The 26,359-nt window shown below is 41.6% G+C and overlaps 1 protein-coding gene across 4 annotated transcripts in view; it reads right to left on the minus strand.

The window, feature by feature from the left end:
* PIP5K1B (phosphatidylinositol-4-phosphate 5-kinase type 1 beta) overlaps window positions 1–26,359 on the minus strand; it is a 241,410-nt gene that overhangs the window by 135,165 nt on the left and 79,886 nt on the right. Inside the window, exon 1 of one of the 4 annotated variants that reach the window (XM_077474981.1) lies at window positions 14,613–14,634. The exons of the other annotated variants lie outside the window; for them this stretch is intronic. The gene's annotated coding sequence lies outside the window, so the exon portion shown is untranslated. Of the gene's footprint in view, window positions 1–14,612; window positions 14,635–26,359 lie in introns of those variants that run through there. 4 annotated transcript variants of the gene reach the window in all.

Raw genomic sequence — 26,359 nt, forward strand, 5'->3', positions numbered from 1 at the left:
AGTCTGATTTCGACTGCTCTCTGTGCTTTCTCCTTCCTCATTGGCTCAAATACAGCAGCGGTAGCCATTGGCTCCTGCTGCTGTCAATCACAGTCAGTGCAGAGGCAGCAGGGGGGGGCCTTCTCTTTGTGTCTTATGGACACACAGAGTGGGGCTCAGGACCGAGCACGTCCAAGTGCCCCTATAGCAAGGGACTTGATATGGGGGGACTTGACATAGGGGAATTGCCAGAAGTGCTGGAGGAGGACCTGAGAAAAGGAGGATTAAAGCTGCTCTGTGTAAAACCATTACACAGAGCAGGTAAGTTTAACATGTTTGTTACTTTAATTTTTTTTAAAAATCTTTACAATCACTTTCAGTTGGAAAATTTAAAATCTATGGCCCCTTTCACACATGCGGACCATTTGTTTGATCAGTTCAGTCATTTAAAAAAAAAAAAACGGATGAAGTTTACATCATTTTGCCATCAGTTTTGTTACATCTGCCAGCTAGAGTCCTTAAAGCGAGCTCCATCCAAAAGGGAAAGCTCTGCTTGTTTGCTCCCCCCGCTGCCACATTTGGCACCTTTTGGGGGGAGGCGGTACCTATATTTGACAGGTACTCATCCCCCCTTCCAGGAGACCTCGCTGCGGAAGTTCGGCCCCCCTCCTCCTTCCACTGCCACCGGACCATTCATGCACCCGCTTTGCGCATGCACAGTAGGAGTTCATCTGTGAAGCCACAAGGCTTCACTGCCAGTTTCCCTTACGAGGAATGGTGGCGGCAGAACCCGAGAGCCGATTAAAAAATCATCTAGGGTGCTGACATCGCAGTGGTCCATGGACAAGTACGTTTTCTAATAATAAAAAATAATTTTTGGAGGAGGGCTGGTGCTCAGCTTTAACCCTTTGAGTCCTGGAACCATTTTTTCATGCAAAAATATCAGTTTTGATCCATTTTTCATCCAATCCGTTTTTTAACGGATGAAAAATAGGGCTTTAATCTGTTCAAAAATGAAAATGGATGTAAATGGATGTTTATCTATTTATAACTGTTTTTCCATAGGAATGCATTGATGTCCATTTTTCATCCATCAAGGGATGGGTGAAAAACAGACAAACGGTCTATATGTGTGAATGGGCCCTAACTCTGCTGTTTTCCATTGACAGGGGTGCTCTGCTAAGCTATTTTGTTAAATACATAGGTCAAGGTTTCGCATCACATTCTTTCCCAATTCAGCCGGCAATAGTTAGTTCACTACAAATATATGTCTTACAAGATGGAAAGCAGCAGGCAGTCTGACCAAAGAATTTCATATTTAAAGTTGAAGTTTAGCCAAAATGATTTTCACATCACTTTCCTGTAATGAAATAATGAATTGTGCCCCATGTCATGCAGCCGCTGGGTTGTGTAGAAATCTTCTCTACAAGGATGCCAGTCCTCCTCCTGGTGCTGAATTTCCACCACAACATTCAAGACAGTAAGATTCAGACCCGTCCTCTTCTCCCCTCTGATCCATTGAGAAGATTCAGACTCGCCTATTCATTGTTTACACTGAATGTAACACAATCCCCGAATGGGGGAGAGAATCTTGTTATTTATCTGGCTGCCCCCACTCAAACATTGTGTTACATTCATGCAGTCTGCATCAGGTCATTCTAAATGCAGCTCATCCTGAAGACCAAAAGCTATTAATGCCTGTCGTGCCACAAGTTCAGCACCATGAAGAGGACTGGGCATTCTGCAGCTGTCTACACGAAGCAGCAACCTGCATGACATAGGACATACTTCATTATAGGTAAGTTATGTGACTGCAGTTATAAGAGAAAAAAATATATTTTTGACTAAACCTCAACTTTAATTGACAAATGCAGCATGCTGACAGCCACAATCTCTGTATACTCTGTATGACATACCAATAGTGTTAATAAAGGTAGTCAGAGTCCTGGTAAGCACTGGATTGTGAGCCCATGGAATATTACATAAGCACTCATAGAAGATCTATGTAATCTGACAGTTTCTGCACGAGTGAAGAACAACACCATAAAATGTAAGCAGTAAAAATATGTGGACACATTAACAATATACTACAGACAGAAGAAGCTAAAAAGGAAAGCAGTAGGGTAGTTGCTCCACTCGGAATTGTGTAATGCGTAACCGTTGCTGAAATACAACCTGGTAATCTGATTTGCGATCAACAAATAATGAATTCTGCTTCTAGAACAGTCAATTGAATCAAGTGTTAGGGCGACTGAAAATAAATTCATAATTCAATACCAAAAAGCTTCGGAATAAACACAATGGGAGAGCCAAGTTCCAGGCTCTGTTCACATAGTCTATTTACGGGGCTTCTGCAAATGCAATCATTCATCCCAAAGGAATATTACACAGAGTCCGATTTCTGTACTCAGCGACAAAGCATTGCTAACATCAATGGTGCACATATACTCAAAGGAACCAATCAGATTATATCTCTCATACAAACAGGACATTGTGGAGGTCTTCTCTATGCAGCTGCCCATAACCAAGGGTCAGAACAACTCATTTTTGTTTTGTTTTTCCTTTAACTGCTTGTAAAAAAAACTGCAAAACCTTTATTAAATGAAACAGCTACTAAAGAATGATGCAAGAAAATGGCATTAAGCAATCATTGGTTGCAAAGCATCTAAGGCAGGACATACAAGGTTCGAATCTCAGCCAGTTCAGCAGGAACCGGCCGAGATTCCAACTCTGCATGGGTAGGCTGAATGTACCAAGTTGATCGATCGATCAACTTGGGTACAACCAGCATGACGGGTTTTACTTGCAATTATCGCTAGTGGCGAAAATCACTGTCTTCTCCCGGTGGGGATGGCTTCCCCCACACCAGGAGAAGACAATAGCCCAGCAGGAAGGATTCCCTAAACACTGTCTGTGTTGGTGGGGGAAACAAGAGAATTTCTTTCCTGCAACCTGTGGTTGAAGGGAAAGAACTAGTTCTGTGTATGGGCAGCCTATGAGATAATGTGGGGAAATGCTAAGATATTAAATTATGCAGCAGTTCCACAAATGCTTTTCATGAACAGATAAGACGTATCCTGGGGAAAAGGTTATGAAAAGCATGGTGACGTCACCACTTGTGACCATATAGTCACCACACCTGCATTGAAATGTCAGGGCGTTAGCTCTTCCAGGTGCTAGATTAAGTTTTCAGAGGCAGCGGTTCAGCTAGGCAAATCGATTTTACTTAGCTGTGTCACTATTTCCACTACAAGCATCTTCTGTATGTCATGGAAAGTGAGCTTTTTTTTAACTAGCACACAATCTCATTAGCTGTGTTAAGGTAAATAAAACCTTTCACTAAATGTTTGCTTTCCCCCAATATCAGTCCAACGCTATGCCCGTTTGCACCGGCGCTACTCTTTCTCCCTGCTCTCACAGAGCAGATTGAGAGTAGTAGGTGCCATTCGCTACCACATCTGCCCCCATAACAAGCAGCTTGCTATGGTGCCAAATACAGAAAGGGAGGAGCCAAGATCACCAGTGGGGGACCACAGAAGAGAAGGTTCGGGCCAATACCAATGCACAGTGCAGGTAAGTATAACATCTTTTCTTATGTTAGGTAAAAAATGAGTCCTTAGAATCCCTTTAGTTTTCTCTCTTTGATTCAAATGCTAAACAGCGTACCGTAGATCACATGTGTCAAATACAAGGCTGAATTCAGCCCGCCAGGCCTTGTCGTGTGGCCTGCACGATTCTGGCTAAAATGAGAATCACAACTTTTTTTGCTTTGAATAAAGATCAAGGTTCTCTCACGATTCTCGCAGTGTAACATCATCTTTCACATACAAAAAAATTGGGCTATCTTTACTGTTTTTTTTTTTTAACTTATTTTTTAATTCATGTATTTTTTTCACAATATAAAATATTGCAACAACCACCATTTTATTCTCTAGGGTCTCTGCATATATATATATATATATATATATATATATATATATATATATATATATATATATATATATATATATATATATATATATATATATAATGTTTGTGGGTTCTGAGTAATGTTCTAGCAAAAAATACCAATTTTAACATGTAAGCAACAAGTGTCAGGAAAAGGTTTAGTCTTTAAAGCGGAACTTCAGTCATTTTTTCAGATTTCCATCTATTAAATCTTCTGCCATTGTTGTTTCGACTTTGGATAGTAAAACATTTTTATTCTGCCAGTAAATACCTAGGCTTATAACATCATACACAGCTCTCTCTCTCACTCTCCTGAAAATTTGCCAGAAAGGAAGTGGGGGTGAGTCATAAGAGGGCCAATGAAAGCTGCAGAGCTGGAGGTGTGCCTCTGTGTGTCTGTGTAAATCCAGGAAGAGAACAGGCAGCAGCTTCCATTGCCCACATTTAAAATAGTTGCAGTCAGACTCAGTGGAGGGAGATTTCTGCAGCATATTTGGCAAGTATAGAATCATCGTATATATAAAATAATATGCAACATGGTTGGAGGGAAGTTTCTGAATGGCAAAGATGTTTTTATTACAAATTATGTGAGCAGACTACAGTTCCTCTTTAAGTGGTTAAACCCACCTAATTTACAGACAGAAGTTCATTCCTTCTAAAGAACTACATGATACAATGTTTCTCTTTATCTCCATATCTCCAATGTTGTGATAGACTTGACAGGCTGCCTGGATTTTTTATTTTTTTCAGCTGTCAGCAATGAGCAAAGAACTCTCTGCACTCGTTACATAGAATTGGGGAAATGCTGTTTTAAGAGGAGAGTTGAATCAGGATCTCGATTCTTTAACGATTAATCGTGCAGCTCTAGCTGGAACGTGGCGGAAGCCTCTCCACCACTTCTGGCCACCACTTCTGGCTCTTACCCTCCATTCCCACTCCCTGCTGTCCCGGCTTCTGTGTTTACAAGGTCAGCTTTGCTCAACAGCTCCTGGATCAAACAGATCCCTGCATGCACTTGCAAAGGGGACAAACCTTCAGAGAGATTACAATCTTTGCGCAAGGAGAGGCAGATACACCTACACAGGGACTAGAGCTGAGCTAGATAGGAGAGAGAGATATGAGGAAGCTTTGGGGAGGGGGGTGGGTACACAACCTGTGCTCTGTGTACAGCACACTCCTAAACCCTGCATTCTGTACATAGCACACCCCTGAACTCTGCACTCAGTACACAGGGGAACCCCTGAACTCTATAGGTAATGCAGTCCTAAACCCTGAACTCTGTAGGTAACGCATTCCTGAATCCTGCACTCTGTTCATAGCGTACCAGTGAACCCTGCACTCTGTACATAACGCACTCCTGAATTCTGCACTTTAGTTTGTAACATAATCTTGAATTCTGCACTCTGTATGTAACACATTTCTGAACCCTGCACTTTGCAGATTCAAAAGCCCCTTTGAGGCCAACCATACTACTGATACGGCCTGCAATGAAATTGAGTTTGACACCCACTACAAACTATTGTATTCAGCCTGAATAGTGATAGGATTCAGTCACTGTTTAGCCAATCATTTTCTTCACGATTCAACAAAACATTTGATTTAAATTGATTTACAAATCACTGACCCAGGTGGAAAATGATGGTGGTGGTACTTGCAGGGCCACCCACAGCTAGAATTTTGGCTGATTCAGATATTGTCCTCAGCCAGCCTAAATGTATCAAAATGGAAGTTGTAGTAAATTCCTCACAGCTGTCTTGGATGGTAAATTCTAATCAAGCAGAAACATGGGAGGTTAAATTCTACTCATTGAAGGAGAACCTCCCACAGCTCAACTGAGGATGTATCTAGGATCTGGTTTTAATACACAACATAAAAATCGGATTAATGTCTAACCGAATGGACTTTCTGATTTTTTGCAGAATTGTTTTCACTGCATGGCCTCAGCAGGTCCCTTTTTATTGTTCTGTTTGTTGCCAAACTGCCCTTTCATAGACCTGTCTTACTAATACAGTAAAACCTTGGTTTGAGAGTGTTTTGCAAGACAAGCAAAATGTTTTAATAAATCGTGTCTTGATATACAAGTAGTGCCATGTCACAACTGAGTATAAAAGAGAAGAGAGGCGCCTCTAAGTGTAGCAATCCAGTTACATTTAATGAAGTTACAACATTTAGAAACCCATGGTTGATGATTAAAACAGGCACATCTAAGTATGCAGGCATCCGGGGTAAAGATGTCCACATAGACCATTCTCCTGACCTCCATTGACATCGTCCCTTCCACACCGCACTCCATGAGTGGTTCAAGCCTTGCCTTCAGACCTCTCTACTGCATGATAGTATTCCTGGTCACGATTGCAGACAGCTTTACCTCAGATGCCTGTATACTTAGATGTGTCTCTTTTAATCATCAACCATGTGAGTTGCTAAATGTTGTACCTTCATTAAATGTAACCATATTTCTAAACTTAGAGGCGCCTCTCTTCTCTTTTATACCCTGTAGCTCCTGCTGGATTTTGCTTCTAATCCCTTTGTAGAGGCTTCTATCTGTGGATGGACATTTTATGGTTACACAACTGATCACATTGCTACAATCTTTTTATATGCACTATAAACTGAAGGACCTATGAATAAATGGTTGTGGAACGAATCATCTGAGTTTCCATTATTTTTTATGGGCAAATTCACTTTGATATACAAGTGCTTTGGATTACAAGCATGTTTCTGGAACAAATTATGCTCGCAATCCAAGGTTTTACTGTATTACAGAGGATGGACTGTTTACAATGAATTTTCTTTGGAATAAAAGTGTAGCACCCCCTGGAAGCATGGTGGTCCCTTCAGAAACAGGGTTGGCTGACATTTTGCATAGATAATACATGCAACATAATATACATAGTTACATAGTTAGTCAGGTTGAAAAAAGACACAAGTCCATACAGTTTAACCACAAAAATAAAATAAAAAATTTAAATAATAATAATATAGATGTCAAACAGAAGAAAAATGAAAACAATTCTCATTACTCTTCTTCAAATTTAGCTTGTATCACCATATTGTGAACATATGTCCCCTTCCTGTTTATGACTAAAGTCCAAAGCCACCAGAACCAACCTGATCTGTGACCTGGGTCAGTTTTAAAATGTTGTTTCATTTTACCGGTACAATCTCTTAAAGAATTGCATCATATCTCAAAGGAAGTGTTCATTTCTTTACATGTAAGTAAGTATATATTTAGTAAAAATGCTATTTGCTGCCGCGCCTCATAATCGGTTTCCTAGAAAGGTGGAGTTTAACTGCCTATACGTGGGTAAAGTGATATCATTAATGTCACATGGTTCACTGAGAAAGAGTTCCACGGAATAGGCAGCTGCCAGCGTAGATAAGCACAAACCGTATTTCCACACTTCTTTCACTCGCACAGTGGGACAATATTTCCAGCTTACTAATAATGTTCAGTCAGCAGGGCAGCTGCTGTCAAAAGTTCACTCAGACTTCCTGTGTGAACCGCAGAAGCATCTGTTTTCATTTTCACTGTACAGTCAAATCATTTTTCCCTGCACTTTCCCGCTTCACTATGTTCTTGGCTGAACTCTGTTGTGTAAACTGAAGGAAGCATTAGGTCTGTGCAGAGAATAGGACATCTTTACACAAATAGGCACAATTCATGTGATGCCATCTATTTAGTAAGACCTGGTATACCCAGAATTTCAGAAGAGCATGGCCCACCAAGCACCCTAATGCCCCCCGAAAGACTCACCCTTCACACTGTCCTCACACACATAGTTTTCAGTCGTATATAAGGCAGCTTAAGCTTAGTAATTGCAAACTTTGATCATACAGAGTTTGAGATGCTGGAGTAACCAGTGAGGACATGAAGCAGCTGTCTCCAGTCAACTGTGTCACTTGTAACACTAAGACACTGCTCAAGTACAAAGTCTAAATCCTGACAGGATGAGAGCACCAGGATTTATTTATGTATGGTAAAATAAATTGCATACAACATTTAAACATGTGTAGAATGTATAGAAATTTGGTCGCCCAATCTAGCTTATGCTGGCCATATATAGAAGGAACTTTGGCCGCTTCCTGATGAAATGGCCAAAAGTAGTGGTAGTAGGTGGCCATCTTCCAGCCAACATCTCTCGAAAAAGAAAAATCAAGGGACCCAGGTGGAAAATTGTAAGCCAAACAGTGGCTATGTGCCCGAAGTGGTAGTATCGGCGCTCACCTACTATTAATTGCACCTACTGCAGGCTCACCTGCTATTAATTTACACTTTGTTTTTGTGTCAAGACGACGTCCGATGACGAAACGCGTAGGGCATGGCCTAAGGTGCATACACTCTCGTATAGCGGCGGCGGCGGTGAATTCAAAACACGCTGACACCCACATCCATTGAAATGTATTTTTAAACCTCTAATGTGTGAGTAGCTTTCTTTTTACTTAATAAAGTTTTAAAAAAACTGGATTACACTATGTTTGCCTCATCTTGCTTTTAATGAGGAAATCTTTGGATTACCACTGGATTTTAACTGGACCAGCTCTGCACAGCGACACAGGGGCTCTTACACTGTGGAGGCGCATTAATCCCTTAAGGGGAGAGGGAGCTGGTGAGTGCGGATTATTGTCTTTTTATACAAAAAATCGCAACGGTCGCAGTCCAGGAATCCACTGAAAATTAAAGCACACAGTCACCTTTGCTATAGAAGAACTTTTATTAGAGCTGTACTGTCTTTTTTGCCGTTGGACTTTTATATCAACTAAAAAACGCATGCTATAATTTAGCGACTTTATAATCGCACAAGGACAGATAATTTATATACTATGGCACTTTAAGCAGCACGCAGCACTTTTTTGCAGTGGCTTTTGTCATTATTGTCAATAAGGCACTTTCTTGCATGTTTAGTACTTTAGCATCTTTGCACTTTTGATAAATCGCAATAAGTGAATTTAATGTTTATATGTGAAGTAGGTTTTTTCACAAATTTTTTTCTATGCATATGGCTAGGGATTTATACATGTATCATACCCACTTGATGTTTCTCATACAATATTGGTTTCTTTTCATTTTCATTTTTGTATATCATTTTATGTGAGACATTTTTTGAGAAATATTGTCACGTAGGCACTTTTCAGTTACACTTTTTACATATTTTTTTGACACAAAAACAAAGTGTAAATTAATAGCAGGTGAGCCTGCAGTAGGTGCAATTAATAGTAGGTGAGCGCCGATACTACCACTTCGGGCACATATTCACTTTTTTTACCTTCCGAGTGAATTTACATGGTAGTGGCAGCCCCCTTTTTTCTTAAATTTAGGGTTCTAATTCTGTTTTTGGGTTGTTCACATATAGTATTTTAATTTTATTTCACATTTAGGGTCCATAGCGCACCTACCCCCCCCTTTTTTCTTATCAAACAGTGGCTATGTCCAATCAGATACAACTGTTGTTCCAGTATTTTGACAGCTAGCGGGCCAGCTGCCAAAATACAATAGGCGCAGTGGGAGTGTCATCCATCTATGCTGTGTAGCATGAACAGGGCGATTGGTTTGATTTTTTCCATTCGACCTGCAGGCTGAACAGAAGTAATCTATGGGGGTTATTTACTAAAGGCCAATCCATTTTGCACCGCAAGTGCACTTGGAATTAAAGTCACTGTAGATCCGAGGGGGACATGCAAGGAAAACGAAAAACTGCATTTTAGCTTGAACACTATTGGATGATAAAATCAGCAGAGCTTCCCCTCATTTCAGATCTACCCCTTAGATTTAGAGCGACTGCACCTTCAAGTGCAAAGTGGATTTGCCTTTCGTAAATAACCCCCAATATGTATATGCCTGCATATGTGTATGGCCAGCTATAGTCTGGCAGGCTAATCTGTGTTTGGCCATCCTTAATAAACAGTTTAGTTTAGACCTATTCATTTTTTCATTAAAATACTATTTATACAGGCAGCTTGTCAAGTGATGATCATTTCAGATACTGTATGTAATTTCTGTGCTAGACTGAAATAAATCTGCCAACAATTTGTAATATCCTGCTGTTTACAGGTTGTGATAGTTGTAAACAAAACAGAAACATACTATTGACTCCGTTCACACCTAAACGTACTAGAATTGCGCGATTCTGCCCGCAATTCCAGAATCCCAGCAAAACACAGGATGCGTTTGCGATGCCATTATTTCTTAACGGCACCTAAAACGCAGTGCGATTTTGCCGCAATTGCCAAGCGACGTGCTAAAATTGCAACACCAAATGCCCCTGGCTCTGTGCCAAGATTTGGTACCTGAGCTTCTTTGGAGCATTTTTGGAGCGGACGGAGGCCCATTCAAATGAATGGTGCTGCTCCAAAAACACGCCACAACATTTTTTTAAAAAGCTAAAAAAAAGAACGTGGTGCAGAAGCTGTCGCTGCACTACGCTTAGATGTTAATGGAGCCTAACTGAAATTATTCCAAAGCAATATTAGCTGTTCTGTTTCTTTTGGACAATTTTAAACTGTTTTATAATACCAGCCAGATACATCTGGTTGTGGTTTTATAACAAAGAGAATTAATCCTTTTCTAACCACAGACTTAGGTCTATTTTTCACATGGCCAAATCAGCTGTAGTGCAGCAAGTATCTTGTATAAATCTACTTGCGGACCGCCTGCCGCCTTGTTACTGTGGCAGGCCGGCCCCACTGTGCTGGATTACCAGCATTTCCGGGTAGGGTACGTGTGCGTGCCCGCAGCTCTATCTGTGCTATCATTTGCTACAGCACAAGTCGGTTAGCAGAAAGCAAAAAACATTTTCAACATTTTTGACCTTTTTTAGTTTATATAATAAAACAATAAAAAGCCCAGTGGTGATCAAATACCACCAAAAGAAATTTCCATTTGTGCAAAAAAAATTATATCAATTTTATTTGGGTACAGCGTTGCATGATTGCTCAATTGCCAGTTAAAGTAGCACAGTGCAGAATAGCAAAAAATGCCCTGGTCATGAAGGGGGTAAAACCTCCCAGAGCTCAAGTGGTTATGCTTGCAGCAGAGAGCCCAGGTGAGTGCTGACAGCCTTATCCTGGAAGCCAGTACAGAGCAATGACAGGCTGACAGCAGCTTATCTCTGGAAACAAGCTGCTGTTTTCTTGCTACTGTTGCAGACTGTCGTTTTTGGATTTAAAATCGCATTATGTAATTTGTAAAAAAAAAAAAAACACACATCCCTCCATCTCATCTCCACAACATAGTTACATAGTTAGTCAGGTTGAAAAAAGACACAAGTCCATCTAGTTCAACCATAAAAAAAATAAAAAAATTAAATAAAAAATATCATACAATCCCATATACCCAATCTTATACCCACAGTTGATCCAGAGGAAGGTGGAAAAAAATAGAAAAGCATGATCCAATTTGCTACAGCAGGAGAAAAAAATCCTTCCTGATCCCAGAGAGGCAATCAGATTTTCCCTGGATCAACTTTACCTGTAAAGTTTAGTACTCAGTTATATTATGTACATTTAGGAAATAATCCCGGCCTTTCTTAAAGCAATCAACTGAGCTGGCCAGAACCACCTCTGCAGGGAGTCTATCATTTTCACAGCTCTTACTGTGAAGAAACCTTTCCGTATTTGGAGATTAAATGTCTTTTCCTCCAGACGTAAAGGATGCCCCCTTGTCCTCTGTGTTGACCGTAAAGTGAATAACTCAAGTTCACTATATGGACCCCTAACATAAAAGGGAATTGTTTTGTGGTCCAAGATAAGTGAGTGGTAAGACCACAAAGGAAGTATAGACAGCACACAGGACATTCCTGAATTTCTAAAAGGATCAACAGGTATTTTTTTCCACTAAAGGGATATAACAAAATGCTTTCAGCCCTCGTTCACACTGAACGCGGCTTTGAAATCGTGCAAGTTCATATTTCAAAGCCGCATTTCAATCTGACTTCAGGGGCGACCTGAAAGACATCTGTGCGGGTTCAAGCACAGATGTCTATTGAAATCGCCCCCGAAGTCGCTAAAAGTAGTACAGGAACTACTTTTGGAAATCAGTGCTGCACCGCAAAGTTGGCATGACACTGATTGGGATGCTCCTATTGCTAGCAATAGGCTCCAACCTGTCAAATCACATTTAAAATCATGCTGATGTGAACGGGGGCACAATTGTATATTTAACAGACCAAAAAAGTAGTAAATGAGATAAACTTACCTTTCCAGCAGCCCATGTCTATAAATGCCACAGTGATGCTACTCTCAGACCATTGCAGGTGTTCAGCACTTCTACGTCTGTGAGTACCTGCCACCCCCGATGCACACAGTGGCTTATCCTGCTGGCTCATACATCAGTACAGGATGAAAGAATGGGTGGGCGGAACCCCCATGTGCAGTGGGGGAAGCAGGTATTCTAATCATTGAGTTAGTTAAATATTTGCAGCAGGCAGGGAGCAGAACCATGGTTGTGTTTCAAGCCACTGCTGTTCTGACCCTTTAGTGATGGGGGCAGGGGCGGACTGACCATTTGGCCACTCGGGCACTGCCTAAGGGCCCCTGGCCCCCGGGCCCCCAGCCTCAGTAAAACCAGGGACAGTATGTTAAAATCTGTGTTTTTTGTTTTTTGTTTTTTTACATCTGTCTCTGAAATGTCCCTTATCGACATCCTTTTGGTCTAAAAATCCTGAGATTATGGCTGCCCCACCTCTCCAGTACCTTCCCAGCCAATAGAAACATGCCTGTGTATACTGTGTGTACATGTATGTGTATACTGTGTGATTGTATACTGTGTGGCCCCATAATCTCCTATTGCCTGGGGGCCCCATAATCTCCTATTGCCGGGGGGCCACATGAGTTGTCAGTCCGCCCCTGGATGGGGGTTACTTTAAAGAGGAAGTAAACCCTGATGGGTTTACTTCCTCTTTCATTCCCTGCAAAGGTAAAGCATAATGGACTACTATGCATCGCATAGTAGTCCATTATGTGTCACTTACCTGACACAGGAGCCATCGAAGTCACCGCTGTCCCCTGTAGTCCGGCGCATCCATCTTCTCGGTGGGTCTTGCTGCTCCCCCGCTGTCATTCGGCGAACCCACAATGACGTCACTCCCGCGCATGCGCACGGGAGGCGCAGCTCGCGGCATATCGCCGTTGACCATGGCGCGCTCAGTGCGCCCGCGCTCCACTGTCTATGGCGCATGCGCCGTAGACAGCGGTGCCTGTCTTTCGGCAAATATCTCCTAAACCGTGTAGGTTTAGGAGATATGTCTTGGACCTACAGGTAAGCCTTAATCTAGGCTTACCTGTAGGTCAAAGTGTGTTGTAAGGGTTTACAACCATTTTAAGGAACAGTATGCACCTAATATACTGATAATACATCAGCTGTGTTCATTCTACTCATTCTACTCTACTCCTGCTAGTATGGCACTATGGGACTATAACTGACTTTTCTATTATTTAATTAGTAGGTCACATTTATGTATCCTGAAGGTTCATTTCAAGCCACTTACTAACACAGTAATCTAACCTAATTATTGCAGCCGTCACTTGCTAAGCAAAATGTTCTGAATCAATCCTCTGATGAATCATAACAAAGTGGATGTGATGTGTTACAAATGAGATATCAAGCCCAATTTACTGCTTTTTTACTTCATGTAGAAACAATTAATATTCTAAAGCAAACACCAAAGAGACTGCTTTCATGATACATGCTACTGCTTCAAAAGCTGGAAGGATGCTTCTCCCATTCACGTCATGTTCATTTTACTTTGTATTTATCTATGTATTAAAAACACTAGCCTAAAGTCCTGCTGATGGGTATTTCCAGGACAGGCAATCTCCCCAGACAGAAATATAAACCTAACAGAGGTTCTAACCCTTCCCCTTCCACTCAAACTACAAAAATAGTTTTTACCAGGCTCTAAAAGGGTTTCGGAGTTCCTTTTCACAGACACTATTTAGTTATGGGGAACTCTGCTTAGTAGGATGAAATGAGAAGCAAACTATGTAACGCAGAAAATGACTAAATGTTTTCTACAGAAACAGACCATGTGTTGCATAATGTATCATGGGAAGAATAGAAAAAATCAGAACTTACTTCACAGGACAAGTGATCGCTTTAATGTAGCTGGCCAAAAGCAGAAAATGTGACCCTGTACTTTGTACATTCAGTGTTGGACTTATAGTAGCATGACTTATAGTAGAAGTAGACCAGGGGTAGGCAAACTTTAAGAGGTGGAGATCTACCTGAACAACATGGGAGAAGTCAAAGATCACAGGGCACAGTGTCACCTCCTCACACTGATTTAAACCTCTAATTGCGTATTACCGTGTCACAATCGTGTGCATCGCACCGCAATCATGGGTTTAATGTGGTTGTAAAGCCTCAAGGTACCTTAATGCATTTTATATATTAAGGTGAAAAACTTACATGGGGCTTTCTCCTCCAAAATCTTTATGGGCCAAATGAGCGGTGGGGGACTAATAGAAGGGTGAGTATATGATGCTGGGGACGGGGAAGTTAAGTGACCGTATTGCTTTACCCTGCATGAGCAAAGCATCAGTAGAATTTAGTTAGAAGGTTTTTATTTTTTAAACATTCATTCCATTTTCTAATCATTGGTAGGGTCAAATTGCAAGAAAATCATGAGATCACGAGAACACCTCTGGTGGCTGCCATTGCTGACCTCTTCTTTGAGAACACTAGTTACCTGGCTGCTATGCTGATGCTTTGGCTTCAATGCTTTCTTCAAGACCTAGGACAAGAAATAAGGAAAAGCATTCTTGTTGCAGGTCTATGACTCAAAAGTATTGAAGCCAAACACAACCAGGCAATTAGAATTTTCAAAAGAAGACCAGTAAACTGTGACTCTATCACCTACCTTTTATATTTAAATTATATTTTTAAAACTGTGATCCATAGGTAAACATTCTCCCGTAACGCCCAACCTATGATTATCTCTAGACCATCCCCTAATTATAGATCCTTTGTAGTTAGTATTTAGTGCTGGGTGGATACACCCAAGGTTTTAATGACCTCTAAGGCTTCATGTACACGGGACGTTGTTCAACCTCTCCTAAGCGATTTAACTTGACAGCTAGAAACCGGCATCTAAAAACAGCCTTTTAGCCGCGTTTACATGCTGCATTTAGCCGCGTTTGCGTCTAGAAGAATGTGAAAAAAAATTCTATTTATTTTTTAGGTTAAAATGAAAAACGTCTGTAAACGAAACGCTGCTAAACGCGAGTTACTGCATTTAGCCGCATTTGGAGCTTGAAATGCCTCTAAACTCAGCTTCTGAACGCATTTTTTGGGGTTCCAAAAAAAGCCTCTAAACTTAACTGCCTAGAAATGACTATAAACGACCCTGTGTACATTTACTGATAAGATAACATAGAGGAGAGTTCAGGAGCAGTTGAAAAAAAAAATGCCCAACTGCTCCTAAGGCCGGGTTCACACCACAGCGATGCGGGAATGCCGCAAATCCGCGGCGTTTTCCCGCATCGCACACCTCCCGCCGGCAGTTCACACTGCCCTATGCGGACGGCTGGGAGTGTCAATGATATGTTAATGACACCCCCAGATCCGTCCGCATATCGCAGTGCGATCTGCCGACTCGCACAGGAATCGGATCGCATGGTGTGAACACCCATGCGATCCGATTCTGTTGCGGACCAAAAAAAGGGTCCCGTGCGAGTTTGCTGCGGGAGCGATGCGAATTCAGCCATACTATCTGTATGGCTGAACTCGCATCGCTACGGAGATCGGATGTGATTTGCACTGCAGTGCGGTGCGAATCACATCCGGATCTCCCCCCGGAGCAGTGTGAACCCGGCCTAAATGTCCGTTTACCAGCAGCAGTGTACATTAGCTGATAATTCTGGTATGAGGAAGTCACCATTCCAATTCTCCTGTGGCAACTTTTGATAGTTGGGTCGTACCTGCAGGTCTGACTAACAGCTAATGCCTGTAAGTAGCTTCAGGCCACTAAACGCTGTCAAGCTCTTATCCACCAATTCAACCAAACTCAGCATTGCCAGCAATAATGAATGGGGCTTTTTTTCAAGCAGACGTAGGTATAGGTAAATTACAGTGTTTCCTTTCCCTGTGAAGCTAGCCTTGGCCTCATCTATAGTGCATCCTCCATGCTTTGCATGGCTTACAGCTTAGTGAATGCGATGAAGTTTCACTTTGTATAGAACACTCAATCAGGTGCAAACAGAATTTAAAAAAAAACAGATTTTTGTGCTTGCACATGATTAGATGATGGAAATCAGCAGAGCTACATCTCCATCTCATCCACTAAAACTGGGAAATCAGCCAAAAAACGGTTGGTTTGGCAGAGACCGGATGACTTTTAGCCCATGTACAACTCTGTCTAACATAAGCCGGGCTCATGACCCACCTTCTGTTGAACGGGCATGCTGGAAAACCAGCATCTGATCAGCATCCAATCAGTTGTGTTGTGCACAGATACAGCAGGACTCCCTCTGTTTACCAAATTTACAGGTTCTTCACCAAATACTTCAAAAATACTGTAGCTGCTGACTTTTAAAAAACACACGCTTACCTGTCCCAGGATCCAGCGATGTCTGCACCCAACCCTGCTCTTTGCCGGTCTTCAGGTCCCCGATTCCGGCATCTTAACTGTGGGTAGCCAACTGTGACTCCTTGTGGCTTGTCAAAATTAGGTACCCACTCTCCCTCCCCCCCAAAAAAACGACATTCTAAATATGGGGGGATGGGGGGTTGGTAGAGGAATTCTGCCCCCTTTGGCACAAAACATTGAGTTAGCCTTAAAGTAAAAAGAGCATGGCCACAAAATATTTCAGGGTGTCTGAATACAAAGATGCACTAGCTTAGACGTAAGCAGCCCTTGCAAGTGTAGAAGATGAGACAAAATTATTAATAGATTTTTAGTGATATAAGCATCTTTACAATAAACATCTAAAGTCTACAGGAAAGTTGTTGGTTTCAATCGTTTTTACACATCTAGATAAGCATTACTCATACTAGGTGCTGTCTAGATCTCGTTTTACCCTATTACCTTGTATAGGAAAATCTTCATTTTTGATTCAACCTTGAGCATGACCTACGAACAGACGGTAACAGAACTGTGGCTATGTCAAGCGGTGGGTGGTGTAATTGTGTGAGACACAATTGAAGCAGCATTGCATTGTATTTTTTCACAGCAGTGAAGACGAAGAGCAAACGGCAGTGTTCAGCAAACAAGCTGTATGTTTTTAAGACTCCAGGGTGCAACATGTGCAAATGATGTAGTGTTAGTATTGTTATTAATGTGCAGAATGGGTGACCTGAACAGTGAACAATGAATTAACTCATACGTGGGAATGCATGCCAACTATTTTGATTATTAATCATAAAAATATAATATGAATAAATACAGCATAATAAAGATGGGGATAATTATAGATAAGTCCACCAGTTTAAAGTAGGGATGCACCAATATATCAGCTGCCGAAAATTATCGCAGTTTTTCCCACAGAAAATAAGGTGCTGAAAATAGAAAAAAAGTACCAATAATGGGCGAAAATAAATTCATATTCATTTAATTTCATGATATTAAATAGTTGAATATAATACAGTTACATATAAAATATATACAGTATCTCACAAAAGTGAGTACACCCCCTCATATTTTGTAAATATTTTATTATATCTTTTCATGTGACAACACTGAAGAAATGACACTTTGCTACAATGTAAAGTAGTGAATGTACAGCTTGTATAACAGTGAAAATTTGCTGTCCCCTCAAAATAACTCAACACACAGCAATTAATGTCTAAACCACTGGCAACAAAAGTGAGTACACTCCTAAGTGAAAATATCCAAATTGGGCCTAATTAGCAATTTTCCCTCCCCAATGTCATGTGGCTTCTTAGTGTTACAAGGTCTCAGGTGTAAATGGGGAGCAGGTGTGTTAAATTTGGTGTTAACGCTCTTACTCTCTCATACTGGTCACTGGAGGTTCAACATGGCACCTCATGGCAAAGAACTTTGAGGATCTGAAAAAAAGAATTGTTTCTCTACATAAAGATGGCCTAGGCTATAAGACGATTGCCAAGACCCTGAAACTGAGCTGCAGCATGGTGGCCAAGACCATACAGCAGTTTAACAGGACAGGTTCCACTCAGAACAGGCCTCGCCATGGTCGACCAAAGAAGTTGAGTGCACGTGCTCAGCGTCATATCCAGATGTTGTCTTTTTGAAATAGATGTATGAGTGCTGCCAGCATTTCTGCAGAGGTTGAAGGGGTGGGGGGTCAGCCTGTCAGTGCTCAGACCATACGCCGCACACTGCATCAAATTGGTCTGCATGGCTGTCGTCCCAAAAGGAAGCCTCTTCTAAAGATGATGCAAGACAAGCAGACTAAGGACATGGATTACTGGAACCATGTCCTGTGGTCTGATGAGACCAAGATAAACTTATTTGGTTCAGATGGTGTCAAGCGTGTGTCGCGGCAACAAGGTGAGGAGTACAAAGACAAGTCTTGTCTACAGTCAAGCACGGTGGTGGGAGTGTTATGGTCTGGGGCTGCATGAGTGCATGTCAGCATTGGGGAGCTACAGTTCATTGAGGGAACCATGAATGCCAACAAGTACTGTGACATACTGAAGCAGAGCATGATCCCCTCCCTTTAGAGACTGGACCGCAGGGCAGTATTCCAAAATGATAAAGACCCCAAACACTCCTCCAAGACAACCACTACCTTGCTAAAGAAGCTGAGGGTAAAGGTGATGGCCTGGTCAACTATGTCTCCAGACCTAAACCCTATTGAGCATCTGTGAGGCATCCTCAAATTAAAGGTGGAGGAGCGAAAGGTCTCTAAAATCCACCAGCTCCGTGATGTCATCGTGGAGGAGTGGAAGAGGACTTCGGTGGCAACCTGTGAAGCTCTGGTGAACTCCACGCCCAAGAGGGTTAAGGCAGTGCTGGAAAATAATGGTGGCCACACAAAATATTGACACTTTGGGCCCAATTCGGACATTTTCACTTAGGGGTGTACTCACTTTTGTTGCCAGCAGTTTAGACATTAATGGCTGTGTGTTGAGTTATTTTGAGAGGACAGCAAATTTACACTGTTATACAAGCTGTACACTCACTACTTTACATTGTAGCAAAGTGTAATTTCTTCAGAGTTGTCACATGAAAAGATATAATAAAATATCTACAAAAATATGAGGGGTGTACTCACTTTTGTGAGATACTGTATATATATTTTTTTAAACCTGTCCATTTCGGTTTGGGTTTTTGGCCATGTGCATCCTGAATTTTTGATTTCGATGCAAAATTTTCATTTGAGTGTACCACTAGTTTAAAGTTTAAATTCCAGACTAAATAGAAATCTATTGCCTGTTTTTAACCCTCAAACAGCATTCTTTCATCAGAGAAATGGCATCATGAGCTGCCATTACTTATGTTTGAGGGAGAAATCCCTCTGTTACTGTGGCCATACACTGACCAAATCTGACTGGTTCAGCAAGGCCTAGCTGAATTTCGATAAGCGTATGGCAGTCCCCACTCGACAGGAGTCAATCGTTCCATTGACTTCTCTTGAAAGGACATGTTGGAAAAATGTTCTTGATCAGTGGCTGCAGCCACTTATATAACTAGAATCCTTCAGAATTCATTCTGATATTTTATTGGCCAAATCACAACTTAAAGTATTACCACTTTCAGACCGGACCATTTCGCTGGATTAAGACCAGACCACTTTTTGCGATTCGGCACTGCGTCGTTTTAACTGACAATTGCGCGGTTGTGCGACGTGGCTCCCAAACAAAATTTACGTGCTTTTTTTCCCACAAATAGAGCTTTCTTTTGGTGGTATTTGATCACCCCTGCGGTTTTTATTTTTTGCATCATAAACAAAAAAAATTGCGACAATTTTGAAAACAAAAACATTATTTTTTACTTTTTGCTAAGTAAATATCCCCCAAAATATATAAAAAAAAACATATTTCCCTCAGTTTAGGCCGATACGTATTCTTCTACATATTTTTGGTAAAAAAACAACACAATAAGCGATTATTGATTGGTTTGCTCACAATTTATAGCGTTTACAAAATAGGGGATAGTTTTATGGCATTTTTATTAATATTTTTTTTTTTTACTAGTAATGGCGGCGATCAGCGATTTTATTGTGACTGTGACATTATGGCGGACACATCGGACATTTTTGACACATTTTTGGGACCATTGTCATTTATACAGCAATCAGTGCTATACAAATGCACTGATTCCTGTGTAAATGACACTGGCAGTGAAGGGGTTAACCAGGGGGTGGCAGTGTAGGGGTTAAGTGTGTCCTTGGGGCGTGTTACTAACAGTGGGGGGCTGGGCTGTGTGTTAGTGAACACTGATCTCTGCTTCAATCACAGGGAGCAGAGATCAGTGTCACTTGTTGCTAGGCAGAACAGGGGGATGCTGTTTACTTCCGCATCTCCCCGTTCAGCCTCCCCGTGAGATGATCGCGGGTATCCCCATGGCGATCTAGTCCACGGGACCTGCAACCGGACTCACGGGGGTCTCGACTGGCGCGCACCCCCCGCGGGGCGCACGCGATGGCACGGAGGCATTCTTAAAGGGACGTACCTGTATGCCTATGTGCCTGTCTGTGCCATTCTGCCTACGTACATCGCCGTGCGCCGGTCGGCAAGTGGTTAATGAAGGCAAAACTTTTTTTACATTTTAGATGGATGGAGATAGATTAGGACACCTGTCAGGTTTTTATTGCTATCTGTGTGCTGTGTGCTATCTTTTAGGGAGACTCACGCTCTCTATTTGCCCTATATAGCATTATAAGTGAAAGTAAAAGAAAATCCCAAATTTTAGGTTGTCATTTAAACAGGAACAGCAAGGAAATCTTCCAATGGGGACACTACCTTACTGTGAAGGGATTTCCTCTCACGTCCTGTCTTGGCTATGTTAACCAACCCAACTGGACAAAGATGGCAAAAAACTTGACAGGTGTTATAACCCTTCCTACTCTATCCAAAATGAAAAAAAGTTTGGTGTGTACAATGTTTATAGATATTATATTCTGTAGCAGGTCATGCTGCTTCAGTGGCTATAACCATTTACAAATTAGAAGTGGCCTTGCATTGTATGAACTTGCATTCCAACATAACAAATAATGAAAGACTGAAATGAAAAATATCTCAAAGCTATTTGTGAAAAAATGTCCACGAGGATGATTTTTATAGACTCTTGTGTTTATTCCTGTATGTTCTATACTAAAAATACATGTGGTTCCACCACTGTGAAATTGAAAATGAATATTCGCTATAGTAACACTGAATCGCCTACCGACCAATCAAGAAGTGGGTCATAAGACCCATCATCAGAATGGCCAAAAGGAGATCTGATCGGCTTGGCTGGCAGGAGACACACGGAGGAGAGGAGGAAAAAGACGCACACAGGGGAACTGATCAGCAAACAAGCAGCCCGCAGCCCTGGAGAAAAGCTGCTGTCACCGCCACGCTGCCCACAAAAACCAGCCTGTTGTTTTTCAAAAGAACAAGCTCTCCTGCAGATTTATCAGTTACAGGGATGGGACAAACCATTTAACACAGGGGTGCTTACAATGATCAGCTTTTATTTATTTATGCAAAACCTTCATCCCAAAAAGAAAAAAAAAACTGTTTTCTGTAACTGTTTATAAAGTACAAGCTAGGGTTTAGCTTTAATTTGTGTACAGTATCTAAATCTACTACTACATCTAATACTCCCCTCCCTCCAGAATGACAATGCTTCTGTTTAAATGTGCCCCCTGTGCTCATTCATCCAGAGTTGTGTCTCACTAATACAGGAGGTGTGTTACTGGCAAGTTCCCCAGGTGAAAACAGAGGGGGAAAAAAGCTTAAAAAAAAAAATGCAACGACCACATCTAATGATTTAAAGTTAAGAAAATTCTCCTACATTGGAATTAAAAATCAGAAGTGTTGTAGTGTATTTCTATTGTATTTTCAGGATTACACCTGTACTGATTTTTCTTTCTTCCCTCTACCTTTTTCCCCCCTATTTCACTGCCCTTACCTCCATCTTTCTCAGCCTCTTCCCCTCCCCCAACTCTTCCCCCCCCCCCCTTGTTCTTTATTCCCTTGTTTCCCTCCCCCCCTCCTCCTCTCATTCTCCCTCCAGTCTCTCCCCTCCCCCACCTTGTTCCCTCACCTTCCCTTTTGGTCCATTTTTTATTTAGCTATATCCCCTTATATATATTTTGTTTAGCTCTAACATCCACTTATACACATCCCCCATATCCGCCACAGGGGAACCCTGTGGTGTTCTGGCTGTGCTTTTCTGCTTGGACTCTCGGGTAAGTGACTGTGCACCCATTCTTTTTGCCCCCTGTTCTTCCCTTATGTTAATGAACATTCTATACCTAATTTGCATATGTCTGTGGCTTTACCACAGAACTATGCCCTGTATTATTATGTTTTGTCATATAATTTGTCACTTCTATTGTGGACTCATCCTCCTGATAAAGCAGTCATCGACCGTGAAACATGTAGAGGACCATATGTCCAGTGAGGACCTTCTATACTCTTGACTCCAATTTTGGAGCGTTCAAGTATTTACATAACTGTATCAGCAATCCTTGTTCTTGTTTTTATATTGTTTTGTATTGATTATTGGAAATCATGTCTAGTCCTTTTTATATGTAACATAAATGAAACATTTTTATCCTAACAGTGTATATCACCTTATCGGTACCGAGATAGTCCTCTTTTTCTCAGTGGAGACCAGGTTTGGGAACTGTCTCTACTCCCCACCTTTGTATTTCTTTAGGATGATGGTACCCTCCTTGCTATTTTTTTTTTCCCTCTGTGGAATTATAACCCTTTGAGGCTTTCTCTCCTATTTAACTGCACTAATTAAATGAAAAATCGCACGATCTGGTATCATACGAGAACATTTTTTTGTGTTTGATCGGATAATATCGGATGAACTGCTGTGATTGGCTCTCGAAAGCTCTGTACTGACAATCCGATTACTGTACGATAGCTTCGAAAGCGGTATTTTTCGTCCAATTTTCGGATTGTGTGTACAGGCCAGCAGGGTATCAAAGAATAAATTCACATTTCGTAACATATTAAATGTTGCATGGCACCAGTGATCTGCTGATCTCTAGTGCAATGCTCCAGAAACAAAAAATAATAAATGCACATTTTTTAACCTGCAAAAAATGTGCATTACTTATTAAAGTGGTTGTAAACCCTCCCCCATAGCTTTGTCCCATGTAAATCAGCATAAAAAAACCCTAATGAACACTGCTTGTAGATATCTCCTTACTTTCTTAGTATTGTTGTAATCCTTTTTGTTCTTTAGAATGACATGAGCATGCCCAGATCTCCCATGATTTACGGCACACTCTCTATGTCTTATCTATCTGTTATCAGGACTTCCTACGCACACCACTGATATCCCAGGAGGCTGCAGAATCATTCAGAGCTTCCTCCTACACACCATGTGACCATGCGACCTCACATGCAGTGTAAATCTGGCCATTACTGCAGTCTTATCAGTTGAAGCTGATAAAACTGACAAAGGCAAACATTAGACAATTGGCACAAGTAAATACTATGAAATAAAAGAAGCCAGCTATAAACGGGGAAACAGGGTTGCCATAGAAATGTTGGATTGAGAAGGAGGCTTGGTTAACAGTACAGGAAGTGCTCAATGTAAGGGCGGAAATACACTCCACTGTGGACTCAGAAAACAATACTTAAGATGGTGCTGACTAACACCTGGAAACAAGTTTTTTAAAGAGGAAGTAAACCCTGATGGGTTTACTTCCTCTTTTTTTCCCTGCAAAGGTAAAGCATAATGGACTACTATGCATCGCATAGTAGCTCATTATGTGTCACTTACCTGACACAGGAGCCAGCGAAGTCGCCGCTGTCCCCTGTAGTCCGCCGTATCCATGTTGCTTGTGGCGTCTCGCAGCTCCGACGAATCACAGCGGCGCAACCGCGATGACGTCACTCCCGCGCATGCGCACGGGAGTCGCGCCTCGCAGCTCCGCCGCTGTCATACGGCGAAGCCGCGATGACGTCACTCCCGCGCATGCGCACGGGAGTCGACAAATTTGGCAAATCCATTCTTGGATTTGCCGCATTTAGTGCGCCTGCGCGCCGCTGTCTACGGCGCATGCGCCGTAGACAGCGGTGCCCATTTTCGGGCAAATATCTCCTAAACCATATAGGTTTAGGAGATATTGCTTGGACCTACAGGTAAGCCTTAATCTAGGCTTACCTATAGGTCCAAGTTGTTTGGAAGGGTTTACTTCCTCTTTAAAGTTTCTTTAAACAGTAAGTAATATGCAATTTGGGCTGGATTACAATGGCTATAGTTTGATAATTACTTATTATAATGGACTAAATGAAAAGAAGCATCAGAGTGGGAGAATTTACTTCCTCTTTAAAAGGTAAACGTATCCTTTAAAGTCATTACAAAATAGCATTTACTGTCAGTGAGTTATAGTATAATGAAATGTTACATTGAATTGTTCTTGTGATTTTGGAGGACAACAGTTTACAAACAGCAACTGACTGTTTTGCATCTAGCAGGAAATCAAGGCTTCTATAAATGGCATAGAGCCTGAATTACTTATTGTAATAAAAGTAAATGCAGAAGGCTTTTTACCACTTGGGATAATTAAAAAGCAAGATTGGGCACAATTATTTTCTAAAGAGAAATCAAAACAGCTGCCTCATTTACTTCTTCCAAATACTGGAAAAATTTGTATCATTTTACATATGATATGGCCAGATAAGCATTGGCTTTTGGCTTATTACACAAAAGAAAACAGCAAATGAATTGGAGACACCACAAAACATCATGTTTTTATGATATACTTTTGAGGTCTGAGTGATTACTACTCTTTGAAGAACTTTTTGCTAATGCGGAAACAGTCCATCTCACCACAATGATATGGCTTTTGTGCATACAGTGCAATATGTAGAAAAATGAGAAGATCAAAACTATCGAATGATGCTCCAGCCCCGTATACACAACACGAAAATCGGATGAAAAATACCGCTTTTGAAACGATCGCATGATAATCTGATAGATAGTGTACAGCTTTCGAGAGCCAATCACAACAAACAGGAAAATTCTCATATGATAGCAGATCGTACGATTTTTGTTAATCAGTACAGTTGTCGTCCGAAAATACAATAGAAATACATTCCAACACTTCCAATTTTTTATTCTGTCATACGAGAATTTCCATAACTTTAGTAACCTTTTCATTTTCTATATGCGACTAGCATCCAAAAAAAAAAAAAAAGGATGATCTGTCGTCCGATTTTCGAATCGTGTGTATGGGCCATTCCTGAGAGTTGGTGTCAATGGGACCTCACTGGGACCAATGGGATCTGCTGTGGAATCGAGCTAAAAGATCTACGAACATTGATGTTGTTTGGATGACAGGTCCGTCTCTGCTCACTATGGAGAGACGGACCTGTCAGATCTCCCCTCTCCGCTATGGGGGGATCGGATGAAAACGAATCCGCCTGTCCGTTTTCATCCTATCCAATCCACCAGATGGGTGGAAGACAGGATTTCCATTCGTCTGAATTTAGCGGATCGGAGTGGATCGGGTGTCAGCGGACATGTCACAGCTGACATCCGTCGCTCCATAGAAGTGCATGGAGCGCCTGTTCAGGTCCACCTAAAAAACTGACAGGGGCCTTAGATCCCTTTCACATATGCTGGCTGTTCAGGTCCACCTGTCAGTTTTTTAGGTGGACCTGAACAGACACTTCATGCTGTTCTATAGAGCGACGGATGTCAGCAGTGACATGTCCGCTGACATCCGCTACGCTAAATTCAGATGGATCAGAAGAAAATGGACAGGCAGATCTGTTTTCATCCAATCTCCCATAGAGGAAAGTAGAGATCTGACAGGCCTGTCTCTCCACAGTGTGGAGAGACGGACCTGTCACTCATTTGCTCAGCGGGGATCAGTGGAGCGATCCCTACTGAGCAAACGTAGTTGGTGAAAACGGACAACAATGTGTGAAAGGGGCCTAACAAGGAAAAAAGGGGAGAATTTTACATACTGCAGTTCTAATGTAGCTAATTCCTAGTCCCTTGACAAAGCAGACATGTGCAACATCATACACAGTTATGCACTTGCACCTACATTAGTGCTATACCTATCAGCCAGTCCCTTAAATAATAATCTTAAGCCGGCATAGACGGTTCAAATCATGCATGGTCAGGCTAAATTGATCAACATGGGTACAACCAGCCTGTCGGATTTTACATGTGATTATCACTAGCGGCTGTTGCAGCCACTAGCAATAATCAATGTGTTCGGGACGGCTTCCCCCATGGTTGCAGGAAAGAGAAACGCCCGTCTATGGCCGACCTTAGATATTGGCAGCCTCAAGCACTGATTTGGAGCCTTGGCTATGAGAGATATT

The sequence above is a fragment of the Lithobates pipiens genome, unplaced genomic scaffold (genome assembly GCF_037356315.1).
Source record: "Lithobates pipiens isolate NorthernLeopardFrog02 unplaced genomic scaffold, aLitPip1_a1.2 Scaffold_13, whole genome shotgun sequence".
NCBI lineage: Eukaryota > Metazoa > Chordata > Amphibia > Anura > Ranidae > Lithobates > Lithobates pipiens.